This window comes from Manis javanica, chromosome 12 (assembly GCF_040802235.1).
Source record: "Manis javanica isolate MJ-LG chromosome 12, MJ_LKY, whole genome shotgun sequence".
NCBI classification, from domain to species: domain Eukaryota; kingdom Metazoa; phylum Chordata; class Mammalia; order Pholidota; family Manidae; genus Manis; species Manis javanica.
Genome location: NC_133167.1, coordinates 65506492 through 65527765, shown reverse-complemented (window position 1 = coordinate 65527765; position 21274 = coordinate 65506492). Strand labels below are relative to the sequence as shown.

The window sequence follows — 21274 nt, the reverse complement described above, 5'->3', positions numbered from 1 at the left end:
GGTGACATAATTGGGAGGTCCTGATCCTTCTTTAGGTGACCAAGCAGCCTAGGGATGACAAGAGAAACATCATTTGGGGGACCTGACTTGTGGCTCTTGGTCACAAATGCCTCCATTAAAACTCAAACTAAGAGCAAACCAAGGGAACCCTGTTTGGGACACCTGCTCAGCTCCCAGAAGCAGTGTGCTGGCTAAACGGCACACAAGAGGATGCCTGCAAGGGTAGATACGGCACACTTCTTAGAAGTTAGCATTGTATTTGGCTCTAAGTTAAGTGACAAGCATTTCTTGTGCATTGTCGGTTTTCAGAGCCAAGCAGATGGCTGGCAGAATGTCCTGTTGCAGAATTGTGTAAGATCTCCCTCGATATCTCATCCTTGAATGTTTAAAGCAGAAACCACCCTTTCATTTCAGTAGGAAGTGAAGTAAGACCACCTGTACTTCTGTAAACTGCCAAGGAAGCTTACAAACAATACATTTTGAGCCCAGAATGAGTTAATGCAGAGAGAAAGTGTGAATGAATAATAGCAGAAAGACATACCATTTATTGAAACCTTTTATGTGAATGTATGCTATAATGCATTTTCTGATAAAATCTTCTCAACAACCTTACACTAGGTGCTATTATGATACCTCATTTTACAGATGAAAAAAATACAGATTTGGGATAGGTTGAGTGTTATATGATGCCTCATTTTACAGATGAAAAAAATACAGTTTTGGGAGAGGTTGAGTGTTATATGCAAGCACACACACACACACACACACACCCCTCTGAACTGGAACTCAATCATGGTTCATCAGATATCTGTGGGGGTCTCATCCCTCCTTCCCTTTCCCACCCACACAGGGCAAGTTTTCAAAGTATTTGTTATGTTTTCTAATGTATTATCCTTTCTTTTAAGTAGTGAAGACTACAGTAAGAGAAGTTAGTCTATAAAACATCTCCACATACCCATGCTACCTAGGCTGCTGGAAATCCCTCTTTTCCCCATCCATAGCAAAAGTTAAAAGGCAGAAGGGTATTTTCTAATTAATCCAACCTCTTCTGTCTTACAACAGGTGCCCAAAATAAAGAGAAGAGAAAATTAGAAGCCAAAAATATTTGAGATTTGTCAGGAAAATTTTTGATATTACATTGGAGAGGGTCTTAGGAAAATCTGTTCATGACTTTTTAGTGAAGCCAGAAGCCCTGTATCAGGAAGATGAGAGTTGTCACTGTCTGAAGGTTCTGGCCAGTGACTACAGGGCAGCCCAGCAGTAGGTCACTTCATCTGGCCAGCAGGCAACACAAGCTTGAATGCCCACCAGCCTGTCATAATTGTCAAAGAGCAAATGGCCATGTCTCAGCTAGAAATGGTTGCATGAGTTACTTTAGGGTCAAGTTTGAGGGAAATTTACTTTTTAAAATAAATTAAAACAGCAGGGAAAATAACTCTACAAATGCTAATAATATTCTTATATACAGAAATAACACCTTCATGAAGCCAGCCCATGTAGCTGTGTGTCAAGTGATTTGGACATGGGAAGCTGTTTCTAATCTGTAGGGAGGACAGACAACAGGCAAAGGGATTTACTGAGAGGCAGCAGGCACCTCACACATCTTGCCTCACTCTCTTAATTGACCCTGCAATACACTATTCCTGTCACCCTGTTGAAGGAGCCACCATCATAAAGATTAAGGGCTTAGTCCAAAGGCACACTCTTGGTCAGTGGCTAAATTAGGAGTTAAGATCTAGTACCTTTAATTCATAAATCCAACCTCTTTCCATTGCATGGACTTGGTCTCGTGATGATACTTGTGAGGAAGGAAGCCTTGGACGCAGTTGGCCCTTTCTCCAAGTCCCCTGCAGCTTCCAGGGGACTGGACAGGCCACTTCATGAAACCGGCCCTCTCCTTACCTCCATGGACTTCTGCCCCACCACCTCTGGCCCCCAGGAACAAACGGAAATTAAACGAGATGCCCTTCTTTCAGAGGTGCTCAATTTTTGTCAGGATAAACCATGCAAGCCCAGTGCTGCAACTTGGACACTAGGGGGCGCAAGGTGCTCATAAAATCTCAGATTCCCAGGAAGGGTACTGCAGTTCTGTTTGATTTTGCTAGGAAGGAACGTGATCTGTCCTTCTACCCCTAAGAAGGATAATTTCTAGCGTATCAAAATCCACCATGTCTCAAAAAAAAAAAAAAACCCTCATTTCTGTGTTTAACAGCTTTTTCTACTGGAAAATTCTTCCTTTTAGATCATCTAAATCTGACATGCCTCTGGTTTATTACTATGAGAAGGTCCTCTCTTGTCTGATGGAAAATCCTCATTCTCCCAATCCCGCTATTGCTAGCTCCTAGAATAATCCGAATAACACAGAACATAATGATATATGTAAATTAAAGAAAGAAAAAAAAAAACACCAAGCAGTGATCAAAAATAATGCAAGGCATAAGAGAAAAATAACCCCTAACTCCGAGTGCTTCCCGTCTTTGGCACTCACAGCTCACTGTGTTTACATGTTGTAACTCCAGGGGGAATACCAGTCCAGAACAAAATACCTTTGAAACAAAAATCAATCAAAGGGAGAAAAAAAAGTGGAAGAAACCCACTTATTGCTTACAAGCAGTCGTCCACTTTGGCTGACTAGTGAGCATATCTCACGACCCATCCTCTTTGATCCAGATATGCCCTCCCTCCATATCAATAGGGTACCTATTGATATGGAGAGGGACTACTTCTCTACAACCCCTGGAAACACCTATTGATATGGAGATGAACTAAGGACAGGTGAGAGATTCTGGAAATGTTGCAATTTTACCCACACATGTCTTCATGGAGAAAGGTGCATGGCTGGGTGAAGTCCGCCACCTGGAGCTGTTGTTAATTGAACCCTGGGAAGCCCAGGGAGCCTCAGAAAGAAGGGGAGGGGCAGTGTATTCTCATTCTGTGAAGCCGGTGAAGAGGCCTCAGGTGCCCCCACTACACGCTAAGGCTTTTCAAAGCCAGGCTCTTCGCAAGAGCCTTTGAAATAACTGGGTGTTGGCAATACAGGTTTGACATGAATATGCAGATAAGAAAATTCAAGTTTGCCACTTCATGCTTTTTAAAAATTCAGCCACTAATGATGACTAACAAAAAATAAAGGAGAAAGAAATGGCCTGACTTCCAATTGGCCTTTCCTGCTGGTCTCCTTGTGGCGGCGTTAGAGGGCTTCTCAGGTGAGAGAGAAGGACGGCTGGGGCCTCAGCTCGGAATGGGACCATGAAGTGCTTAACTGCATTCTTACCTCCCTCCCCTAACAAAAGCTTTGTGGTGGATAGCCACTACTCTGTCCTGTCAATCAACAGCAGTTGCTCTCATTTTCATTGCTCCTAAGATGTATACAAAGTTAATGGCTGCCACAAAGCCCCCATCAGTGTATTCAGGGGAATCATGGGAGGCTTAACAAGTAATGTCTTTAAACTCGCCAGGCTGCTAATCAAGCGCATCATTTCCTTACAGTCGCTCCATCCTGTCACTCTGGTCCTAACAACCACTTTGGCTCCCATACTCTTTCTTTTGTGTGCCTGTTCCCCAGAGACGGACTGTAAGTCCAGTGAGGAAATCCCAGGGCAAAACACCTCTAAACACTGAAATCAGTCACAGGAAGAAATAAAGTTTAAAACCCGTTTATTACTCACAAACTGCAATCCAGGCCCTTCTCTCCCTCCTGCTCCAGCAGAAGCAAAGCTGGCACTCCCCTCACCTCTTGGGTACAGATAAGCCCTCCTTGCCCAGGTAATTACCCACTGATATGGAGATGAACTTCTCTCCACCCCTGAGGGATGATACAAATGCACTATAGCTATACTTCTCTCCACCCTTGAGCACCTGTTGATATGCAGATGCACTAAAGCCAGGCAGATATTCTGGAAATATTACAATTTTACCCACATGGGCCTGGAGGGAGACACCTCAGTGACAGGCATGTCTCTGTAACAAGATGTGACAAGTTTGGGGAATTCACTAGCTAAACATAATTACAAAAAATAAGATTCTTGCATCTTTACCCCTTGCTTTTTTGAGACATGAACTTGAGTAGTAAGGTCTCCCGTCCCTATTGCTCTGCACTGGGCAGGCACACAGCAGGTATTGACTGACTGACCCTCCTGCCCATGGGGGAGGGGGACAGATTTAAATAAAGCCTGCATCACCTGTCAAACCAAACCTAACACAAACAGCTGAATGTTGAAGAAACAGAAAAACTTGATTAGTCCTTAAAATAAATTAAAAATGATTAGTCCCATATTCAGAATTCCTGGAACCCTTTGGGAAGAATCAAAGTTTGTGGACATTTCTTTGGTATCATTGGTGAGCAGGGATTGCAGGCTTTTGCCACAGGGATAGTCATGAGATGCAGGGCAGGAGATAGGGCAAAGGCCATTTCAGCTGCAAGTGCAGAACCAGGAAGGAACCAAGGCCTTACTGCTGAATAGAATGTGACAGCCATAAGAGCATGCATGAAAGACCAACATTCCCAGGCCTCACCTCTGTAGGTTGGTACATCACTGCCAAGTCCCCAACACATACCCACCTTCCAACGACATTCTCCAGCTCTTATTCCTTCTCTTATTTTTGATAACTGCCCTTACTTTTTGTATGAAACACTTAGGAACCTGCTGCTTCTGTGGCCACCACCTCTACACAAAAACATTCTCCAATGCTTTAATACCTTTTAATATTTCTTACATTTTATCTCCTTTTTGAGATGTTGACAGGTATAAGGCGTCCTTTTTTGTGTGTGTGGGTAAAGTGAAGTCTAGGGACAAAAACCAACTTTCCCAGGGGCACAGAGAGTCAGAGCAACACTGAAGTGTCAAGATCTTCTGCCAGCCCTGTGAGCATAGTTATCTCCTGACTGAGCCACATGCCCATGTGTTTACTACCCTCAGCTTTGTCTTTTAACCTCCTCCTGCAGACTATTTAAGTCACCTGGGGGACAGTGGACACTAAGCAGTTCTTTTCTGGCAATAACCTGGGGGTGGGAGTGAGTGGAAATCACTGGTTCATATTAGGTTTAGGAATTACCTTTGAACTTGTTTTATGAAATTTTCCCCCCTAGATCTTCATTGTTGAGGATAGTTGGGACATGCTGGCATATTTTTAAAAGATAATCCAATATTTTATAATCTGTGAAAGGAACTGCAATGTTCTAGAGAAACACAATATCCAGACAGGTCGTTGGAGACTCTGCTGCAGAGGTTCACTCCTCAGGTCCCATTCCTTTTTATCCATTCCTCTGGCAACAATTCTAGCAGCTTTACTGGAGACAAGGAAGGGAAAGGAAGGCAGTTGGCTGCCCTTCAGGTGAGACTTTGTCAAGTCAGTTTACTGTAGCTGACAATGGGGAGGCAGAGAAGTAACTGGGAACAATTACACATTGTGTAACCTATTTGATCCTTCAACATTTGTACCCATCTAGCCAGCTCCTAATATTCCTCTCTCTTCCTCATTAGAGGGAAGGTGGGAGGGGACCCCAAGCTAAAATCTATTAAGGCAAATCCCCAAACTTCAAAAGTTGTGTATTCCAGAATTCTCTTTATAAAAATAGCTCTAGTTCTGATAGTAACCAAGATACATTTGTTAGGCAGGAAAATTGATATAAGCAGGGTGGAAAGAGAATAAGGCCAGGAAAGCCCACTAAAAAAAAAAGACCCAGAGTTAACGAGTTAATCAGATTAACCTCAAAAGGCCAGAAGCAACTTGGCATGGAAGGTTTCAATATTCCCCAGATAAAGGAGGGTACCTCAGCATAGCCTATGTCTTTGTTATGTTAATCATGCCAGCCCAGCTTATTTTTTTAACTTTACCTATATATTTTTTTTCCTCCTTCAGCCCTAATCAAGTAATTTGCAATCTGGTCAACTAATTTAGCATGCAGGCCCAGCCGTAAACAACACAGTAAAAGGTAGGAAGGATTCATCTTAAAAATAACATTGCATTTTAATACCCAGGAAGTTAAGATTCTTAACTTAGTCTTTAGTAAACAGACAATAGCTCAGCCCACCTTGGGGGCTGGGCAGGCAGTCTTGTTTGATATGCTCCCAGACCAGGATGCTGGTATCTCAGGGAGAAATCAGAGCAGTAAATTCCTTGTGTTAAGTTAATTTTAAATAGTCAGAGACCACTTAACAGGTCTGCACCCCCAGCCCTTAGTCACATTCCTGACAATCCTTAAAAGGCAGAACCCCCAAAGTTTCAGCTTGCTCCTCTCTCTGAGGTTGCCTGCACTTTCTAAGTGTGTAACCTTTTAATCTTAAACTTTCCCTCTCCAACCTTTCAGGGCACCTCTCACTGAGATTGCCTGCTGCACTTTTTCTCTTTAAGTAACTTTAAATAAAACTTTAAGTCTGCTTCACTACTGTGTTTCTGCCCTTCAATTCTTTGTCATGGTGGGGACAAGAAACGAGGAAAATACACAACACCCCCCTAACACATGCAGGTGGGGTGAATGCATGGGTGCCCATGGCAGCCAGGAGGCTGTGGCACCCACAGACCTGCCAGCTATCCGTGGGCCTCTCTTCCAGCACCCTGAATCCCTTCAGGTTACCAGGTCAGCCTTGGCTGCTGAAGAATGACCTAGCCATCATTCCCCTCCCAACTCTGATGGGCCCCCAGTCACTCTCCCAGGTGACAGGAGCCTGCCACTAGCTCAGTAAGCCTTAATGGGGTGACTAAAAAAAGACTTCCCTTGCTGGGTTTTGTTAGCACCCCTAGTGTTCTCACCTTTCCTGGGACTTCTCTGCAGTTTAATAAGCTTCATTCCTCAGACATGGGGCCCCAGCTGCCTCAGGAACTGGCGTGGGGAGAAGCTGGGCACCAAGACACTGCTCTCAAGGCGTCCCCTACTGCTGAGACTCGGCCGTTCTCTGGACCCGCGGTGCCTACGTGTCCTCTGCAGACAGAGCTCTGCCCCTCCTAGAACACTTTCTAGTCTGTTAAGGAGTTGAAGTGTCTTTGGCATCCAGTCAGAGCCCCCAGTTTATTCAAGAATCCCCTGCCCTGCGGCTGTCAGCTCCAGAGTCTGCCCTCTCTCCCTACAGGCCTGTGACGTCAGGATTACACAAGCAGAGCTCCCAAATGCCCCCCACCAAAAACAAGCCCTGATCTGTCTGGATTCCAGGACAGGGTACAGAATGGGTTTCATTCTGAGACCTATGCCATTCATCATGTGTTTGGAACTCAAAATGAATCTATCATAGAAGCACTGTCAAGGGTGGCTCAGGTCTCTCTCCAGCTAACAAGCTGGACCCAAATGTGGCTCCGCTGTAGAACTAACTATACTAGTCGTGGTTCTATGATTTAGCAACATAATTCAAGCAATCCAGAGGGAGAAAAATATAGAAAAAAGAAAAAGAAAGCATCTTTCTACCTCCTGGGTGCAGGCCAGGCCCTGTCCTGTGAAAGTTCCCAAAGAAACCAAGCACAGTGCTCTCTGGGGCCCCGTCATTTCCAGCCCACACCCCTGCCCCAGCGGTCACCAGCCTCTCCGCGAGCACTCCAGGACTCTGCTGTTTGAAATCCCTCAGCTCGTACCCCAGGCCTGGCCCACTCCTTAGCGGGCAGTCACCAACGTCAGAGCTGCTGCCCAATCCACAGTCCCTCCGCAGAGATCTGCATCCTGCCGAGTCACAGGAGGAAACCAGCAAAATCAACTCACGATGAAATGTGAGGGCAGCCTGCACTTTGGCCCTCCTGCGAGCGTCGCGCAGACCCCTGGTAGGTGTTCAGATGGGGAAGTAGCGGGATGCAGAGAGGCCACCTCAGCAGAGTAACAGCAGCTGTGTTGCTCCAGGTCCTGAGCCAAGTGCTTGCCTCCGTCAAGTTTTCAGCAAACACTTGAGCACTGAGAACAGTGACATGAGCACTAGGGCTGTAGCACTAAGGAAACCCGTGTCTCTGTCCCCACCGAGCTCCCATTCTCCTGCATCATCTCATCTGGTTTTCATAATAGCCTAGGGGCATGCTTACTCTCATACCCCTGTTTTCCTCAGGAAAAGAACCTGAGGTGCCTGCAGATTAAGTAGTACACTGCAAGAATATGCTGGGCAAGCAGTAAAGTTAAGACTCCAAGCTGGGATCTCTGGGATATCCGAGTCCATGTCTTCCCCACTGGGCCCAGGCATCTGGGAGCAGAGCTTCCCAGCTCCCAGCCCATTGCCACGGATGGGGGCAGAAATCTGGGCACAGTGGCCCCAGGTTGTTCCAGCTCTGGTCAGCCACTTCCCTTTCTTGTCTCCTCGACTTGCAGACTCGCCCGAGGCCCCCATCTCCCCCAAGCCAAGGGGAGGGTAGAGGGGACAGGAGGGCTAGGAGCCACAGGGCATACATGAACTGAGGGCTGTCTTTATGATCACAGCCTCCACAGATCTAATTAGAGGTTTTCCCAAGCTTCCTTGGAGCCTCAGAAACAAGTCATTGTAAAAGTGGCAAGCCATTATATAGATAATCCCATCTTGAAATGAAACACTTAAGAGTAATAGATTCACTCAAAAGAAGTTACCTGGAATCTGAAGGACTGGTGTATTTTACCCACCCCATTCCCCACATTGGAAAATACAAACTCCCTTTGCAGTCCAGCACAGGACATGCACACTTGCTAGTCAATGAGTTAAAGAAGTAAGGACATCTAGAGAGGCAGAGGTTCCCATGAGTCTGAACGTAGGCACGTTAAGGCAAGGCCAGCAGTCTCCCTCCCCAGACCTTTCTAGAATTGATTATCTGTTTCCTTCTTTAGGGTGATTCATTGTTCTTCAGAAACAAACAAAGCAAAAAAAAAAAAAATCAAAAAAAAAAAAAGAAACCCTGGGACACACTTCCTCTGCTAATATTGATCTCAAGAGTAGCACCCTTTGAGTCCACAAGATGAGCAGGCCTCTCCTGCGCGGTGCACAGCTTTGGTGCCCCCGGCCCCCTTGTAAGTTCTCTGTTCTCAGAAGACTGCCGGCTGTTTCCTTCCATGTGGACCAGCTATCCCATGTGTAGTTCTGATCAGCAAGAGGCCTCTGACCCAGAAAGAGGACGCCCACCTCACCCCTTCACCTCTGCCAGGCCCTCCCTTGCCCACTGGAGGTGCAACTCCCTTCTCTCTCTGCCCCCTTAGCCTCTTTGTCAGGCAAGGCCGAACGAACCAACTTCACACGCCTCCAAGGCTGCTTCAGCAGCTTTGCTGCAGCTAAAGCAGAAGAGAGGGGGAGGGGAAGCCAGAAGGTGAGGAAAGAGAGGCGGGGCAGGAAACCTCCTCTAGTGCTGACTTTCGGTTTGGCTGCTCCCAGGAAGTCTGGCAGTCGGTGAGCCAGGCCGTCATTGCTTTTAGGTGGATTCATCCTTTGCTAAATGCAACACAGTCCTGGCAGGGAATATCGTTCTCTTCCACTCCATTCTGGCAAATCAGGTGCACTCAGATATGCGGCAGCATCAGCTAGAAGTAGAAGAGTCAGCTGGTGCTCCTTCCAGAGCCGCTGTGCTCCAGCAGAGGGCCCCCCTCTTTACTGAGCTGACGGCGTGCTGCTCTACCCAGGGTGTGACTGTAGACTGAATGTGTCCCCACGAAATTCTTGTGTGGAAACCTATTCCCCAGTGTGATGGTATTTGCAGGTAGGGCCTTTGGGAGGTAATTAGGTCTTGAGGGTGGAGCCTCATGAATGACATCAGTGTTTTTATAAAAGAGGCCCCAGAGAGCAGAGCTCTCTTATCCCTTCTGCCATGTGAGACTCAAAAAGAAGATGGTTGTCTGTCTACACAGCAGGAAGTAGACTCACCAGACTCTGATTCTGTCAGTGTCTTTACCTTGGACTTCCTAGCCTGCAGAGCCATGAGAAATAAATTTCTGTTGTTTATAAGCCACCCGGTCTATGGCACTCTGTCACAGCAGCCTGAACAGACTAACAAGGTAGTTGGTGGCCAATGCATGACTGACATAGAGATTAAAGGCTTGGCCCCAGCCTCAGTGAAAGTCAACTCAGAAGGACAGTACCTAGCTCCAGAGCATCCGGTAGAACTGGCCAAGACATCCATGGTAACTGTGTCAGAGTTCAGCTTCTCCCTCTGCCCCAATCTGCCTTTGTCCTACCCATCCTTACAGTTGTATGCATGGCTTTCCAGAACATTCCTGAAGTCCTATAATATTAATACTTAGTTTCATAAGGGATAAATCCAAGCATCTTCCATGTATATACATATAAGAGGGGATGAAAAATTTCCTCTTCAGCTCCTTCAACCTGTACATTAACAAGTAGAAAGTGTATAGGTTTGCCATCAACTGAGATCTTTAGAGCAGTTTTCCATGGGAATCTCCCTACCATGATTATAGGTAGGCTGTGTCACCTGGCCTTGAGGGTTATCCTGCCTAGAGTCACGCAGGTATTAGTAGGTGGCACCAGAGCATGAATTGCATCAGTGTGGGAAAGACTGGGTATGTCCAGCTTCAGTGAATCTCTCTAGTTGGCTTCACAAAGGAAAACCCACTGGATTATGAAATTCTAGAAGCAGTTGGGAGTTTACAAGTCATTCTATCCAGCAATTTCCAACCTGGAATCTACAGACTTTTAAAGAGCAGAAGTGGAACTCTTTGAGTTGTTTTCAATATTTTTAAAAGCCAAATTGAAATGGCTTGCCTACCCTTTCATAGAACCAGCTAACAGTTATATTAGTGCTAATAATTAGTTCAACAAATTCATTAAGCACCTTCTGTGTGCTAGACTTTAAATACAGAGGTGAATAAGGCAGATAAGTTGCTGGCCCACAAAGAAGCTTACATCCTGGAGGGAGAGAGACAAAATTAAACAAACAGACTTTTACATAAAAGATGTTGGCTAAGACTAAGCAAGAAAAATAATCTGTGGTGTGATGCAGAAAAACAGAGGGTAGAAACAAGGTAAAATGGACAGGAAGGACCTCGCTAAAACTGATAAAAATTAAAAAGAAAACAAAGTAACTGTTGCTTGATTAATACAATTCTTTTGATAGATGATAGATTTCAAAGCATGGGTTCCATGGAATTAATAAAAGGGGGTCTTCCTTTGTGAAAGAGCTTGAAAAAATGATCTTTAATCTCCCATTTAAGAAATACAATAAACAGGCAACTTGTTGAGATCACATAGCCAATTCGGGGTCAGCATGGACTAAGATCAGGTCTCCTACCAGGGATCGGTCTCTTTCCATTATGCTGTGCTGCAGTCACAGAGATGACCCAGCAAGCAGTGTTCACAGTGGGCAGAGATGTGGCTCTAGATTGAAGTCTCCTGGGTTCAAAGCCTGGCTCTGCCACTTATTAGCTGTGTGATCTTGATCAGGCTATTTTAATTCTGTGCCTCAGTTTCCTACTCCATAAAATGGGGATGCTAATAACAGTACCTGTCTCAGGTTCCTATACCCTGTAAATGTGATACTACACGCAGTACCCTTAATGCAGAATAGCATATGCTAACTGTTCAGTAGACTCTGGTCTCAAAAGGCCAGAAACCCAGAATAGTTTCCGGAGTAGTTTTCACCAGCCTTCTTCTGCACAACAGCACTGTTAAATTAAGGGATTAAATGACACAGAAGGGGTAGAACTTCTCTACCTATAACAGGTAATGGCTCATTTCCTCTCAGTAATCCTTCTGTAACAGCATGAGGTTAACCTCTTAGCTGTATTTTAAATGTTCAACCATTCTATTTAATTTAAAGCCTTTGTAAGTCTCAGGAGCTTAAAACAAAAAAGTCAAGATACAAATTTTAATGGCATCTGATTAGTACTAGAGTGACATCATATACATTACTCCTCTGACCAATCCTGTAACCTAGGCAGGATAGATATGTGCCCATGAGGTCATTCATATTCCCCTGGAGGCTCAGAAACTGATGTATTCTTTCTCGCCTTAGCCTCTAACTTTCTTTCACGTCAAATAAGTGCCTTAGCTACCATTTGTTCAGCACCTATTAAGTGCCAGTTTTGATGTTAGGGTATCTGGATATAGTAGTGAAAGCTAGCCATTGTCTCTAAGACACTCACACAGGAGAGGAGAGATGCAAAAAAGACCATTATAATGTGCAGCAAGACTAGAACAAAGGTGAGCTGGGAAGGTTTGTCAGAGTGAGGTAGAAGGAGCAGCCCCAGAGCCAGTCCAGCACCAGGAGGTAGCTTAGGTGCCAGAACCCTCTCCTCCAAGGGCTCTTATTAAATCACATTAGCATTAACTAATGGCAAGATAGCAATGCAGGGAGGCCAATACTGATTTATTTGCCTTCAATAGAATATGTTACTGAAGTCTTCCTTCGAACAGGAAGTTCCGATTATAGTTAAGAAAGATTTTATGACTAAGAAGCTGTTGGGCAGTGTAGTTCTGGGAGGAGGTAGGGGTTCCCTGCCCTTGGCGAGGGCAAGAAGTTGCAGGAAAAGGAGTTTACCATGGTGTTGTGCCCAAAGTCGCGAATCCCAGAAGACCACCAAGGAGCCAACACCAATGCAAAAGCAAAGAGCCTTTATTCGAGCTAGCTCAAACTCAATCTCTCATCTACACCAATGCAGTGGCAAGATGCCAGACAAAAGGATCACGTTTTCCCCAGAACAAAGGTTTTATGGGTTTCCAGGGCGGTTTGGTGGGTGATGGCCATGGCCCTGGCTGATTGGCTGGGCCTGGGGGTAGTTGGGGGGTGATGAGTCGTGGCTTTGGTCAATTGGCAGGGTCTAGGGGTGGTGGGTGTACTTCTTGCTGACTGGAGGGGAGAGAGACCAAGCTCCTATAGGGTGAAATAGGATCCGGGTCCCAATTGGCTGAGGTAGGATCCGGGTCTCAACTGGCTAAAATAGAATCTGGGAGCTTGCCCTTTCATTCCCCCCTTTCTCTGGATCCTAAGGGACCCAATCATGGGTCTAATAAGGTTTTGCAGTTGTAAGGAGATAAAGGCTGATACTGTTGTCTTAGCACCATTAGCTGGACTGTATTAACTCTATTTTTTAATAAAAGTTATCAGTTTATTGAGGATACATGGTTTAAAGGTAAGCAGGAGTAACAAGATTACTAGGGGCCTGTATTGAGCAAGGAGGACTATCAGTCGGATGGCCCCCACGTGGTCTCTGACAATCTGGACCAGCCTGTTGACAATACAGGGTTCAAGGGTTAGTAAAAGGTATAGGATGGCAAGGGGTCCTTGAATATTAAAAATTAATTTCCTGCCTTGATTTCTCTCTGGGATACTGGCACCTTGGTCTCGGAGCACATCAAAAGACTGCCTGCCCAGCCTCTAAGGTGGGCTGAGGTATTGTCTATTTGCTAAAGAATCTTGCTAAAGAATCTTGCCTTTTACTATGCCATCTGCAGCTGGGTCTGCATGCTAAGTCAGTTGCTCAGCTTGCAAAATTACCTAGTCAGATCTGAAGGAGGAAAAGACAGCACATAGGCCTGGGCCTTTTAGTATGCTAAAGTGAATCTTATACACGATTACAAATGATTAGCATAATAAAACATGTGCTACTCTTCTTTATCTGGGGAACATTAACTGATCTCACTGAAGAATGATTCTAGAGCTTAATGTTCAACATAGTTTTAGTAGGTGGGGGGCGGTTTCCAGCATGTAGTTACCTTGCTCTGATTGCAAATATCCTGCCTTGCTTTCTCCAGAGGCTCTCACTTTATGCTCTCTAAGCTTATGGTCCCTGTTTCATTCTCCCCTCTACAGATGGAGACTCTAGCTGCTGCTAGGGAAAAGGGGCGATGACCAATCTGGCTGCTTCGTGCTGAGAAGGGGGCGCAGTAAAGGGTGCAGCTAGGTCTCCATCACTGGTCAGTTGAAAGCGCCATGCTTCTATTCTGGGTTTCATTTCTATTACTATTTGCAGTTTTGTGGCTTCTAGGCAAGATAAAACAAATTGTGTTATTAGGTTAAGTAGCAACATGTGGAGTTGGATTTTCTATTCAGGAAGGACAAACTTGATGAGATTAAGAATGCATGGCTGAATATGAGAACTAGAAATATGAAGACTAATTGAGAATCATAGTCAGGTATTATGGGGAAACTAGAATTCTGGATATTAGGATTTAGTATAGATAAGACAGCATTATTGAAACAGTACTTTTCTCTAAAATCACCCTTATTTTTATTAGAATTAGCCAGATTAAGAAAATAATTAACAGTTGGCTTGATTATTTGCATAAGTGCAGCAAGAAGAGCAATTGATTACATAGGCTCTTTTAAATGTGCTTTGCTGGAACTTCTTGTAAGGAATTTCAGATTGAACTTTCAAAGGCCTCTTGAGGCCAGACAGCCAAGCCAGACTTGCCATCAGGTTTTGCCTTCAGTACCTGTAGATTCGGGTGAATTCTTTTCTTCTCGAGGTCCCCGAAACATCTTGAGGTTCCTGCACCTGCCAGGAAGTGACCTTCCTTAGTCACCTGGTAAGGCTGCTAGGAACCCTGTAAGCAAGGTACCAGGCCAGTTGTTCCAAGGGGCTTTGTTGGCTTTATAAAGTCAACCTTAGTTCCTTACAACCTTAGTTCCTTAAAGCTGTCCATATCTGAGTTTATGCACGTGTCTCTCAGGTATGACATTCCAGTCAAAGCCTTGGTAGTATAACCTGTGTTTTTAATTGGTCCTCTTACAAAGAATGCAGGTTCTTATTGACCTTATGCAAATAAACATACTGCCATGAAATATAAAAATAATCACTGAAAGTTTTTAAATTCTGGAGAGATCAGGTAGAGAGAAAGATAAATGTTTCAATTCTGCTTATAAAGATAGTCATTTACTAAACTGTTGTCAGCTTAAGAGAAAAAGCTTAAAGCACTTTATCAGCAGCATCTGAAACAAAAAGTCACAAAGCCATCTTCCTTAGTTCACTTAATCTTATGTAACCAGTGCCTGTTCTGCTGAAATCTAGTTCTTTACTAGTAGTTTAGGAGTAATAAAACAGTGACTATAAATGACAAAAGACTTACAAATGACAATGGCTAAAGATCTGATGAGAGCTTACTATAAGACAGTTGACATAAGGAAATTTGGATATTTTTGTAACAAAACATTCAGTAACAAAGTTTAGCATCATTCCCTTTGTGCTTTCCAGGTAATTAAGCAGGTAAGTATATATCAGATAATAAGCCAAATTAGTCAAATACTTTCTCCAATGAGAAAAAAATTCCTCCGACATGTTCCAGGGGCCCTCTGGAAAACATCAGAGTTAACTAGAGGTAAAAGTACCTTTTTGAATTTGATTTTGGGAAGTTGTCAGAAGAAAGTTTCTTTGGCCCTTGCTTAAATAGTATTAAAGGTTGCTATGAAGCAATACTTATCCATTTAACCAGAATGACAAAATGCCTCAAAGGCAAATAAAGAAGTTTACACAGTTGTTAGCAAACTTTAGCTTTTAGTCTTTTTAATATTAAGATTTCATTTTTTTAAATATTCTGGCAACTCACTGCGACTTTAAGCATGAGAAACTGCTTTGATAAAACAATTAGAGAACCTTTTGCAATCTTTCAACATTAAGAGCAGACTAACAGTTAAAGAAAACTTTGTCTTTTTAACTGGAAACAAAATTCTAATTTTTCTGTGTATTTGATATTAAGATTCACTTGCTTTAATTTCACATAGCATGACTATATCTGTAAGAATATAGTAATTTATTCTCCATTTGCCCCATGGTCCCAAGCACATAAACCGGTGAGAATTATGCCTGGGCTTGACTGGGTTTATCCCGCCTTATCTCTAAACATCCTGACCCTCCCCCAAAGCAGGAGGCTGAGCGGATCCACCACAATAAAAGGCACCACACTGCTGCACCACACTGCTCTTTCTCTCTTTGTCTCTGTCTCTCTGTCTTCCTTTAAATAAATAAATACCTGTACTTTAGATCAAAGATACTTTCTTTTATCAAAAGACACATTCTTTAGCACGTAGAACGAATTTCCATTCCTTATACTTTCTCTTATTAAAACATACATCTTTTAGCCTAGAGAAATGTTTACTTTATTACTTTAAGTTTTAATTAGAACTTGAAACCATTAGAAACCTTAATTGTCAGTGAACACTGAGAAGTAGGCTATTGTAAACTGTTAAACTAACATTCTTTAGATTGACAAATTTATGAACACATTTTATAATTTCTGTAACCATGAGCTTCACAGCACAATCTCTCACTAAACAGAGTATATCTTCTTAACTTAGCAAAACTTTAAGGTTTTAGGTTACCACAAAGATTCTCAGGCTGTAGGTAGGTATACACACTGTAACACACAATTAAAAAGGTGTTCACTTGCCACACTCATTTAGTTCACTCATTCGTAACAACTATGCTAGATTACTTACAAGACCTTTACTGAATATTAGACAAAGCCAAGCCTTTAAGCATTTTATTCTTAAAAGATTTAGCTGATAACACGACTTGAATGACCTTAGGTAAACTTAGGCAGCTGATAACTACAAGGACATGCACACCTCAGGCAAACCCAAATTAGCATTAATGCTTAACATTTTTTATCAGATTTTCTGGAAGTTTTAGAATGCCCAATTTTCACAAGCACTTGTCTTTAAATCAATTTCATTAATACCATCCGGAGGTAGAAAGATATTTTCATTTACACACTTAGACACACAAACATACAGACTGAGACATAATGAAAAGGTTCCCTCTGGCAGCCATCCGACATTGAAAACTGGCTACTCACTAGAACAAAAAGTCTGCCACCGACCCTTCTGGACTTCCACACTGAGATTGTTAGCTCTTCCCCTGATATCTTTAACCTGTAAAAGAGTGGTTGGATTAAATGTTCCCTCTGGCAGCCAGCCAACATTAAAGGACGGCCACTCGGAGGTGCAGAAAACACAAAATTTTCCCTTCCTTAGGTCCGTGCTCAAATTGTGAGCTCTCTCCCTAACGTCTGAGAAAAATGATCTGTCATGAGAGACAAGGGGGTCGTCTGAGTCTGTTCCATTTCTTCTGTCAACAAGACTAAGACAAACACAACAAACAACAAACAGGCACCTACAGAGAAGAATCTGCCACAGCCGCGGAGGCAAAACTGAAAGTTAAGAGCCTGTCAGACTGCAGCGGCAGCCGACTTTCCTCACAGATGAGGACTTCATCCTCCAGACGGGGGCAAGGGATGTCTCCCAAGACCCCTGGTCAATGACCTGCCAGTGTGTCCGCCTAAGTCAATGCCGACCCTGATACAGATTGGAGCTCCTACAGGCTTATACAGGCTTCAGGCTTGTTCGCGAACAAAAACAGTGTGACACAGACAAACAAAGACAGACACTCACCAGCCGGCACAGGGCTCTCCGGGTCGGGGGTCCTGGGGGTCTCTGGGATCCCGGACAAGCCCCCAAATGTTGTGCCCAAAGGCACAAGTCCCAGAAGACCACCAAGGAGCCAACACCGATGCAAAAGCAAAGAGCCTTTATTCAAGCTAGCTCGAACTCAGTCTCTCATCTACACCAATGCAGTGGCAAGATGCCAGAGAAAAAGAGCACGTTTTCCCCAGAACAAAGGTTTTATGGGTTTCCAGGGTGGTTTGGGGGGTTGATGGCCATGGCCCTGGCTGATTGGCTGGGCCTGGGGGTAGTTGGTCAATTGGCAGGGTCTAGGCGTGGTGGGTGTACTTCTTGCTGACTGGAGGGGAGAGAGACAAAGCTCTGATTGGGTGAAATAGGATCCGGGTCCCAATTGGCTGAGGTAGGATCCGGGTCTCAATTGGCTAAAATAGAATCTGGGAGTTTGCCCTTTCAATGGTTATTCTCACCGCGACCACAGCTTGGTACACACAGCCGGCTCAAATGCACTCTCCAAGGCAAGCTACAGGTTCTGCTCCCCAGCATAAGCTTAATCCTCTAGGTAGTAGATCTCAGTCTCTCCTCACTACCCACCCTCCAAACTCCTTACTTCCACACTTGGGCTTAATTCTCCAGGAACACTGGGCCCCATGGCTCCGTTCTGTCTGGCAGCAGCCCACCCCCTACTCCCAGGGTCTGGGAGCAACTCTGCAGGCCAGTCCCTGGTGACTGTGGACACCTGACCAATTTTGTACCAAGAACACAGGAAGAGGAGAGAATGTGTGTTTCCTCTCTACCCCTACCCTGGGTAGATAGTCCCATGACTGAACAGTGACTGTATCTCCAGTAAACATCCCATAAATGTAAAAACATGCACTTATTATATGCACAATGGGTGCTGTTAAGTCCAGGTGGGAATTCTGGTCAGAAAGTCCTATTTTCCCCACAAGAAGTAAGGATAGAGGTGGGGAGGGCATTATTTCTGGGTGGGTTAGAGCAAATGTTTCCTTACCAACGGATGTCAGGACTCTGTATGGCATAAGGATGTGGAGCACAGACCCAGGGACCAGACTGTCTGATGAAATGAGTGAATACTTGGACAGTGCTTAGAAGAGGTCTTGGCACATAGGAAACTGTCTTGCCAGTGGGTTTCAGCCCCAGGCAAGTTTGCTATGGACTCAGAGCAAACAAAGAAATGACAGTAGAAGATTTCTTTGGGGTGAAAGGGCTTATTTCTCAGCTTGTTCTCCAGGCAGTAGGTTGAGCACTAGTGTCTCTGCCTCTGCCCAGAGCACTGGGCCAAGCTCCCTATATAGCGTAATAATAGCTTACTGCCTAAAGGTGTGGAAGCAGTAGCCTAGCAACAGGCCAGTTACATCATCAGGTGGCTTAAGTTCAATGATGACCCTGGCCACAGGAACCCCAACTTCCCCACAGAAACATTCAATAAATACCTACTATTATTGTTGCTGTTAGATAAATAGGTCGCCAAGAATCCACACAATTGAAATGGGGGAAGTAGTGGAACAATTTTGCAAGGTTACAATCCTGTGCTATGTGTTGTGCTTTATAGATTACAAAGCATCTCCCCATTTGTTATCTCTGTTTTCTGATCCATTAAATGGTACAAACAGGACTTCCCAAATAAGGCTTCTGAGAAGACTAAATGAGATACTTTACATAAAGTGCCCAGTAAATGTTAGCTGCCACTATTTGATATCATTTCCTGGTACCTAGTAGATGTTCATTCAGTATTTGTTAAGGGAATGAATCAATATTACTCTCATGAGAATCCTATGGAGTTCATTATCTCATTTTTTTTAATAATAAACTGAAGTTTAGAGAAGTTTAACAGCTTCTGTGAGGTCAGCCAGCTGGTTAGGGGAATGATCATCTCTCCAGCTCTACTTCACTTTACAAGACACCAAAGCTGACTCCTCAACCAGGACTCGGCAGCCATTTGCTTAAATTAGTAGCATGGGTGGCTTTACACTCTGAACACCACAGATGAGCCCATTCTGAAAGGTGACTCACATGGCCACCATCGCTGACCATAGCATTTCTCGTGGGGCGGGGCAGGGCTGTGTCTCCTGCCAGCTTCTCATGAGGCCTGACATAGTCAGAATACTAGAAGAAATGCTGTGTGCCAGTGATTTTTCAGAGCCACTATAGGCAGCCTTCTAGGGGCATCTCAGAAAAAAAAAAAGACAACTAACCCCAGTTACTAGATTGAGATTAAAAATTCAAGTTTAAAATTTTACATTATGAATATTTTACAATTAAAAAATAAATTCAACTCTCAAAGAATGGGAAATTATGAAACATTTATTTGACCTTTAGGTTCATCTGTTCTTTGATCCAGGCCATTGGTGGGCCTTGTATCACATCAGAAATTGGCAGGATGCTGTTGGCTTTTCACATCTGACTGCCTGGTCCTCCAGCCAGCCTTACCCTCTGATTAGGGTCCCTTCATTCACCGTAGGAAACCTGGTATGGACCCAGGGTCCCATAAAAGGCCCCTGCAGCCTGGGATCTATAAACAATGTTTGCAAGAGTTTTCTGCAAAAAGGAACCCTTCATGGCAACTTTCAGACTTGGAGTTGACAGGCAGGCTTTAAGATACTTAGAACAAAAAAGATTTTCTAAAATGTACCTAGTGGCTCACCTAGGTAGAGACAGGACCTGAAGATAAAAATTAAGATGCTGTAATAGAATCTGCCTTCTTTGAAGTTGCTATAAGAAGCTTAGAACTTACTGAAACTGTTCTGTAAGCTGCTGTGAGTTTTAAATGGTTTGAATTCCAAATGAAGGCTGAAGTAGAGACAAATTATTGAACCAAGTTCTAGCTTGAAAACTAGAAAACTTAGAGAGAACCTTGTTCAGAACATTTACTTTCCAAAGCTACTAACTGACTAGAAGGCAAGCCTCACAGGACCCTTTAGTCAGGGTTTTGCTCTCTCCAGGAAAAACACTGCTTGCCAGTGTCACTGAGGTCTGTGTCAGTCATTTATGTGAGGCTCTTGGCAAGGACCAAGGACAGGTAAGTGGGCTCTCCTGCCCACAGCCTAGGCACTACCTCCATAATATGCGTCACTATTTCCTTGTTGCAAATAAAGCCTCTATTGTCCTCTACCAAATGCACCTGATCCCTGTAACACTGAAAAATGTGCAAAGTGTGCCAGGAACAACTCTAGACTGCTTATCTCTTAAAACTGACATATTGTTCTCAAGTGCTTTATTCCAAAAAGTTGCCCAAAATTAAAAATATAAAACATCAAACAAAAACCTAGAAACAGTAAGCACTCAATGACACTCTTGGAAATGGACAGCAACCTACCTGCCTTGTGGGAAAGTCTCCTCAGTGTCAGGAGGGTTCAGGACCTTCCAAAGGCTTTCTTCCCTGGCTCCTGGCCTCCTGAGGAATCACAGCCACAAGGCAACTAAGGGGAACTAACAAACAGAACATGATGAAAAGGAAGTCCCTTGGAGTTGTGTCTGGAAACAGAATGAATTCCTGTATCAACTTGTTCTTTAATTCAGCAAAGGTGTGGGTAATAGACTGAGAAATTTGTGGAAGGCCCTACCCCTGACTTGCTGGAACAAGAAATGTGACTCTGTCTCCCACAGTAGGACCTGAATATGCACTTTAGCTTTCTTGGCCTTTATTTTCCCATATTTCATGGCTAGGGGTGCTTAGTGCTTTCCCACTCCCCTTAAGTGACAATAAAATGAGATCTAACATGTTATCATCTCCACTCCAGCCTCATTACACACAAGATATGTGCATTCTTCCAAAGGTTCAGATAAAATTTTGACCATCTCCCTAACATCCTGCATTTAAAAATATTAAAGATTAGCCTCTTCTATTTAGATTAGTACTTCTAACTCTGGCTACACATTAAAATAAGCTGAGGAAGACTTCCGGCTCAAGATGGCTGCATGAGTAGGGCGGCAGAAATCTCCTCCCAAAACCATATATATATTTTAAAATACAACAAAT

At 43.9% G+C, this 21274-nt stretch overlaps 1 protein-coding gene across 3 annotated transcripts in view; it reads right to left on the bottom strand.

Moving 5' to 3' along the window:
- ABCB11 (ATP binding cassette subfamily B member 11) overlaps window positions 1–20739 on the bottom strand; it is a 223665-nt gene extending 202926 nt beyond the window's left edge. The window contains exon 1 of one of the 3 annotated variants that reach the window (XM_073218733.1): window positions 20612–20739. The gene's annotated coding sequence lies outside the window, so the exon portion shown is untranslated. The remainder of the gene's footprint in view (window positions 1–20611) is intronic. The other 2 variants (XM_073218736.1, XM_073218739.1) reach the window with 2 other exon arrangements.
- Between the last annotated feature and the right edge of the window lie 535 nt (window positions 20740–21274).